The sequence below is a fragment of the Sander vitreus genome, chromosome 7, assembly GCF_031162955.1.
Source record: "Sander vitreus isolate 19-12246 chromosome 7, sanVit1, whole genome shotgun sequence".
Taxonomy (NCBI): Eukaryota; Metazoa; Chordata; class Actinopteri; order Perciformes; family Percidae; genus Sander; species Sander vitreus.
This window is the reverse complement of record NC_135861.1, coordinates 29,745,349-29,752,233: the sequence shown is the minus strand read 5'-3', so window position 1 is coordinate 29,752,233 and position 6,885 is coordinate 29,745,349.

The following is a 6,885-nucleotide window of genomic DNA, read 5'->3' as shown; positions in this document are numbered from 1 at the left end:
AGTACAAATACCACAGTGAGGAAATACTTTGTAACCAGTTAAGTCATGCATTCAACTACCACTAAAAGTACAAAAGTATTAGCATTAAAATATACTTAAAGTACCAAAAGTAGTGAAATGTAACGGAGTGGACGGTTAAGTAGCATAAAATGGAAATATTTAAGTTTAGTATAAGTACCTCAAAATAATATTTGAGTATGTATATTATACCCAACCTATTTAATCATTGCAGTCATTAATCCTTCACTTGACTCTGGCTAAAAATCACAAAACAAATATACCAACATGACATACAGCAAAGCACATAAACAGTTAAAGATATCTCATTTATTTTAAGGTTCATGCAAAAATACAGCATATAAAATATCAATATATTATATTAGGGATTTCAGGCAGGACTTCACCTATTTCCAAGGTGAATGAAAAAGTATATATATATATATATATATATATTAGAATGCAACAGTCCAAAAGCCAAAGATATTTAGTTTAAAGCTGCAAAGATTAGTAGACCGATAGAAATGTGTCAACCTTTTTTGATATTTCATAAATGGTTTGTCATTTTTAAGCAGTAACTCTCCATTAATTCTCTGGTTGCAGCTTTTTCCAATGTGAGGAATTGTTACTTTTACCTTTATTATACCACTTGAAACTGAAAATTTAGTATTTAATATTGATTTAGTTAGTTTACAGACCGAAATACACCATACCTAGAGATTGGCATGGTTTTATTTCAGTTAACCTAATAGCTGGCTTGATTTGCATTGAGAGATGATCTTATGGAAAGTAGCCCATGCCAATCTCTAGGTATGGTGAAGGGTATGTGATGATGTGGGGGGGGCTATTTGAATTCCAAAGGCCACGGAACTTTATCAGGATGCATAGTACCCTGGATCTATGAAATAACTGGCCTTTAAAAATAAAAATCTGCCTGCCTCTATGGGAATTTAACATAGGGGTGTACTTACTTATGCCCCCTGTATTTTAAGGAAGAACATTTATTTATTTACGATAAATTATTGAATCAAAGAAAATTGGTGTCCTTAAAGGTTGGATTTTTCCTAATTTTTGTAATTAACGCATTAAGATCATTTTCCAAAAGGTTTTTTTATTCCTCTTTTTAGTCAATTTTTGCATGGGTGTGTAAACTTATGCAAGCCACTACACAAAACACAAATCATGTAATGCACTGTTTACAGAGAATTTAACCATCTTACTCGTAACATGTAATGAGGGCGGTCAAAAAGGGAAAGGATGTACATGTCTGCACCCTAGACTAAGGTCTGCGCACACTGCAAAGCTGGACCATAGTGCATTTCGCTGCCACATTGTGGAAGGCAGTAAGTTGTATAGTTGTATCTCCAAAATAGGGGTCGCAATATCCCACCCCTCACAACAACACAACTTACTACCTCACCACAACACAGCTACAGACACGTCTGCCCTGGCACACGGTAAAGACGTAGTAACACCAGAGCCAGGTTCTGTCCAAAGTTTCTGCCTGTTGAAAGGAAGATTGTCCTCGCCATTGCACCAAAGTCATGCTCCTGGGGGAATTGTTGGGTCTTTGTAAATTATAGTGTGGTCTACTCTATTTGTAAAGTGTCCTGAGACAACTTCTGTTGTGATTAGACACCATCAATACAATTGAACAGTCCTGTGGATTTGTGGGAGGGCAGAACTCAACTTGTTCCACCCTCCTGTAAGTTCAAATCTTAATTTTAAACGTGTACAATTGAGCTGCAATTTTACAGAGCAATATATGTTCAGTGCATATTGGTGTCATGTTTGCGGCAGGGGATTCTCCTATGGCCGAGGAACTGAAGCTGAAGTAACAGAAAGACTGAATTCATGGGAGAGGTGTTGTCTCCTGGACGCTGTCCAATTTCTCAACAACCAGGGACACACCCAGGACAGCAATACACAGAATATAACCGGCGAAATGAATCTAGTTTGCCATATAATTTTTGGAGCACTGTTGGTCACCAATGGCAACAGAGAAGCTTCAGTCACAGTGGCAAGTGAACGCAAGATGTGGATAGGCAGGCGGTCTCCGTCATGTAGGTGATGGTTTGGGTTGCCGTGAGAAAGACAGTAGGCTGTATAGTTATCTCCCAGATCTGGTGTGATCCTAAAACTATACAAACTACTACCTCATCCCACAGCTCCCCCTTCTTCTCTGGAGTCCAAATCATTAAACATATTTACATCTAAACAAAAAAACTGCACTACAGCTAAACAAATAAGCCCTGTTATCTCGCTCGTTTCTGTTTAAACATATCCAACAAGGACACGAGTGAAAGGATGAGACGTGGGAGAACAGAAGAGGTGACCAATCCTCAGAAAATGATGTAGCCTACTTCTCCACAGGCTTCCTGTCCCTGAGGCTCTCCAGCAGTGTTGCCAGACATACAATAATTATCATATTTGTACAATAATCATGCCCTCTGTACGATCAATAATGCCAAAATGTAAGATAACTTCACCATTTTAGAACCAGCAGTGGGTTAGTCTGCGTGTGCGAGCATGGCTGTCTCTCTCCTGCCGCAGCCACACAATGACTCAGAGGTGGGGCTTGAACTTTCTCACTAAAAAGGTAAGCTGTGTTCAAGTCCAGTTATTTTGAATGCACCAGTAACCTTAGCTTATGGCCCGTTTTCATGCAGAATATGCGTGCCGTCTTGTACTTTAATTCTACAAACAAAAGGTAAAATTATACATTTAGAAACATATCTGACAAGGACACACGAGTGAAAGAATGAGATGTGAGACAACAGAAGAGGTGACCAATCCTCCGAAAAAGATGTAGCCTACTTCTCAAGAGGCGTCCTGTCCTTGAGGGGGGGGGGGTCTTCATTGCCAGAGAAGTACCTAGGGAACAGAACGAAACAAAACATGCTATAAAAAAAGGAGCAGGACGTGACGAACTGGCCTCACCACCAACGCATATGAAACAGCAATAAATGAGCGACCGCTAACATGTTGTGCTGGTAGCTTGTATCCTGTATCAGGTGAGGCTAACAGGCTAACCTGGGTATCACCTCAGCCCCCCCCCCCCCAGGCTCCAATAGCCACGAAGCTAATAAGCCCCTTTTGGCATTACGACGACATTTATTAAAATAGAAAGAACGAAAACTAGCGTGTTGCAAGGTAGTTGATTTAGCTTTTAACTGCAGCACCAGCCTTGGAAGACAGCTAGCCAGTCAGCTAGCTAACAGTGGTAACAAGCTAGCTGACAGCTAGCTGGAATTGGCGGTTCTCGACCTCTCAGTCTGCCTACTGTCAAATCCGCTGGGCCCCGCACGTCCTCACAGGCCCGCGGCTGTCGGGGGTTCGTCTGTAACGGTTGGTGATGTTAATCTCGAAGCGGACGTTACCCGTACACAGTATCGACCTTTCGTAGCAGAAGTATCGCTGCGAGATGTTTCGATGCCTCGCTTCACCACGCCAAAAGTCACGTGACCGCCCCCAAACGACTCGAGGCCTCGCTACGTCACGCTCGTATCAGAGAGGTGTCGCGCGCTATGGAATATTGTTGTAAATCCCTGAAATGTATGAAATGAAAATCTGCAAACGAACTGCTTAGAGGTGATTGTTTATTAATATATAAGAGCTTGACTGTCGTAAGGGTTAATTTAAATGGAAGACCATTTATATCTAATTATTATATTGTTTTATTATTTAGAGTTTATGTAGCCTACCTTTATTTTCTTATTTTACTACTTCGGCACAGGTTTTAACATGTCCAACCTGCCTTGTTGTTTGTAAAAATTTGTCTCAGTATCAGAGCTGTTTAAAAATGATCCGTTTTATAACCCGAGCTTTATTGAACAAAATAACCACAATAAAAGCCGTTAAACGACTTTCTGTGGTCTGTTTTTATCATAGACTCGACTTCGGGTCAAATTGACCCGTTTTCAATTTTTGTTTTAGATCAGAAAATATGGGACGTAGAAATAAGCATTGAACATGTGTAGAAGAAAAATGTAACAATTTAAAACGTTGGAAAAAGCAAAAACAATGGCGTTAAAAAACATCGAAAAAAACTTTTTTTCAAGGTTGACAGGAAGACAACACAGGGGTTAATCCATCAATACAAATGCACAACAGACAGTTCAGCCAGCAGATGTCGCCATTTGGCATCAAATGCTTCTAAAACTGTGAACCATTTAAAACACTTCACATTAATTCAGCGTTTTCCCCTCATCACTATGTGACGGCGTACTTCTCCCTAACTCGTCATCTGTTTGGGAGCCAAAGCAAAGCAGCAGCGAAGTTTACATCAAGCCTTCAACAAGTGGCTCCGCGTATAAGCCTTCCACGTTCCACCAGCCATCTTTACCAGCGAAGCGGGGTATGTATGTGGTTGTAGCTGGTGTGCCTAAATAACGCGAGACTCACGCATACGTGGAGCCCGCACAGAACGAGACTTTAAGTGCACACTGACCTCCAGCCAGACAGAGCAAATAATTTGAATACAGGGGGGACATTGACTTAAAATGAAGTATTGTTCTTTTACTTCTTAATTTGACCTCTGAATACACAAGAGTGGAATCAATTTTCTCAAATAGAAATTTCAGCCACTTTGAGCCATTTTATGCAACTTTATACTACTGCACTACATCTCAGAGCTAAATATTGTACTCTTCACTACATTTGTGTGAAGTGTTAGTTACTTTACAATTTCTTAATGCAATCTGTCTTCAAGCTTTCAAAATCAAAGCTAAATTAAAAAAAAAAAAAAATCAAGACACTGGAAACGAGATATACTTTTTTTACTAAAAGAATAAATTTTATTTCAGCACTGTAAGTCATTTCCCAACCAGTACAAACATGACTGCCATCTGTCTCTTTCTGAACCATTCCTCCCCTCCCTCTGTGAGATCAGACCACCAACAGCCAGACAATTTAAAAAGCTTTCATTTTTCTCATCTTTCCACAAACAGTCCGGTGCTTCCATAATGCTAACAATGATGACAAATTATACCAACCATAATTATAACAGCAATAATGATAATATTTCTATAACAATATTATTGATACATTTTAACCCTTTTTGCTGCACAAGTAGTTTAGGGTGGCCCTGGGTACTGAAGTACATGCATCGGTACACTTGTGGCTGACAGCACAATTGACCAACAGGACAAGAAATAGCTCATAATGATCAACTTGAACCCGTTACTGGGACCCAGCCATTGGATGGGAGGGGAGGAGGAGGCGGGAGGGATTATACTGCAGCGTGGGGGGGGGGCTGTTGAGGGGAGGGGGAGTGGCAGTGTAGAGAGAGACAGACAAAATAGGGACCTTTATTCAAACTGGACAAAATGCTGTGAGAATCCTGCAAATAGATCAGAACAGGTACAACACAACTGATGACTCCTTTCCAGATTCTGTATGACAGACAATAATACTGTTTGACTTCTACAATACTATATAGTACATTTCTATTCTGGGACTTTTGGTTCTCTTTTAACATTGTCAAGCTCTTCAGTGGAGCTCCCATTTGCGTAGGCAGTGAGGCAGGACACTTATCCGCTGGACAGCTCTTACCACTTCATCATCAGTCACAGGGAAGGTGAATTTTCCTCGCAACACGTCAGCTGAGATTTATTTAGACAAGACAAGAAACTCAAGACCATTTAGAAATTGATTTGTTGACAATGTGATTTGGAGGCAGCAACATTTTTGGCCTTTTGGCTTACTTTTTTTTTTTTTTTTCTCCCCAAATTGTTGGCGGTATATTTTCTGTCAATCGACTATTTGACAAATCGTTGCAACTCTAAATGAAATGCAGCCAACTGAAAATCTGGAAGTAGAGCATGTTTGCCATTTTTCCTTAAAAAGAGCCCTGTAGTTGCAGATTTATCAGTTCAATTCTAATCTATTTATCGACACATTGGTTGAGCTCTGAAGTCTTTTAACAAAGTTCATCACCATACAGGTGAATTATTTCTTGCAAGCTCTATGACATCTATTGGGAGGCCAACTAATCTCAGATTTGTGTTTTGAGGAGAATTCAGCCCCTTTTAGCAGCCTCCATGCCCACACATGAAGAGACTCAGTACAGCAAAAAGTTGCTCCATCAGTCTGAGTCTGGGAAGTTAAAGGCAAGTTTGAGAGAGCACAACGATAACATGTAAGGAAAATGCAAAAGAGGGCGCCAAAACCCCAGCATGACTGAAAGCATATTCGCTAGGTGTCGTTCCGTCCTGCGTATTAGCATTGATCCGAGCGTGTGCAGTGGTTCACACGGCCTGAATTCAGTCAATGAAGAAGTAACACGAGCGAGCAACAGGAGTGTTGAATTCACCCACAATGCCTAAACAAAACCTGCCTACTCGCTCACTCACTGTCCACACAAAACACACTTCCTTCCTTCTTTCCCTGTCTGTCTGCGTCTCTACATCAACCTCAAGTTACCTCACAGACTTGTCAGAAAATCACACGTGCTGTAATGTCATATATATATAATCATACTCATCAGAAAACTTGTTACTCGGGGGCAAACCGTCGATGTCGGGGAACTATGGGGGGGGCCTTTATAGGGGATGCTAGGTGTACTTTGGTTCTCAGGTGTTTACAAGAGATGTTTCGCTGCTTTGTGCAAGGGCGCGAGTTCAGCTTAGATTAATGAGTCGACCACGAAATTGTTATCAGGGATAATATGAGAATCATAACATAGTGCAGACGACAAAAGGGGGCAATATTTACTTACGTACATAATAAACGGTGGTCTAAAGATGCCATATAAAATACAAGTAAGGAAAATCGCAATCATTACAGTTCAAATCTCTAGGTTGGCTAAGCGTATTTCAGTACTAACTGAAGCAATGGTAGAAGGATTAGATTAGAAGATGTAATAACATTAAAAATAGTAAGAAAAAC